Here is a 651-nt window from a genome sequence, read left to right on the forward strand (position 1 = left end):
AAATTAATCGCATGCGTTAACGCGTTAACGTTGACAGCCCTAATTTAAATATATCTAACTTCATTCCAATCAGATTACTTTTATTATTTATATTATTTTGTATGTTCATATCATACTTAATGCCTCTATTCTTGTATTTATCTCTTCAGTGTGTAGTGTTAACAGAAACAAAGCTGAGTTTACAGAAACGAATCAACCATTTCTGCCACTCTCAACAGCCTCCTATTAAGGTACAGACATTCCTAGACATACTACATAGATATAACTCTCTGTTTGGATGCTTTAAAATACATTTTTGGTGCAGTTCATTGGCTGTGATGTGTTTGGGATCTGCTCGCGAGTATTCTGTGATTTTGGGGAGGCGTTTGATGTGTCAGACCCTACGGGAGAAGAACCAAAAGAGCTCTTCATCCAAAACATCAGCCAGGTAATGAGAGCGCTGAACTGTCAAACCTTCTCATTTCTTTTGGCATTTGATGCTTTCTTGTCACATTTAGTCTGAATGCTGAACTTGCTCAGTTCTGTGATTTGGGTTGTTTTTTAACTTCCTGTTTTACATCCAATCACAGGGGAATCCTGGTGTAGTGACGTGTATGGACAGCCGAACACATGGCCTCCAGACTGGGCAGAGTGTGTGTTTTAAAGAGATCA

At 38.9% G+C, this 651-nt stretch overlaps 1 long non-coding RNA gene across 1 annotated transcript; it reads left to right on the forward strand.

Moving 5' to 3' along the window:
• Positions 1-151: 151 nt before the first annotated feature.
• Positions 152-645, forward strand: LOC107735142 (uncharacterized). Its single transcript, XR_001639307.1, has 3 exons — positions 152-230; positions 305-427; positions 570-645. It is a non-coding gene; the product is annotated as an uncharacterized LOC107735142 (long non-coding RNA).
• The last annotated feature ends 6 nt before the right edge of the window (positions 646-651 follow it).

The sequence above is a fragment of the Sinocyclocheilus rhinocerous genome, unplaced genomic scaffold, assembly GCF_001515625.1.
Source record: "Sinocyclocheilus rhinocerous isolate Xijiao unplaced genomic scaffold, SAMN03320098_v1.1 C35824978, whole genome shotgun sequence".
In the NCBI taxonomy this organism is placed as follows: domain Eukaryota; kingdom Metazoa; phylum Chordata; class Actinopteri; order Cypriniformes; family Cyprinidae; genus Sinocyclocheilus; species Sinocyclocheilus rhinocerous.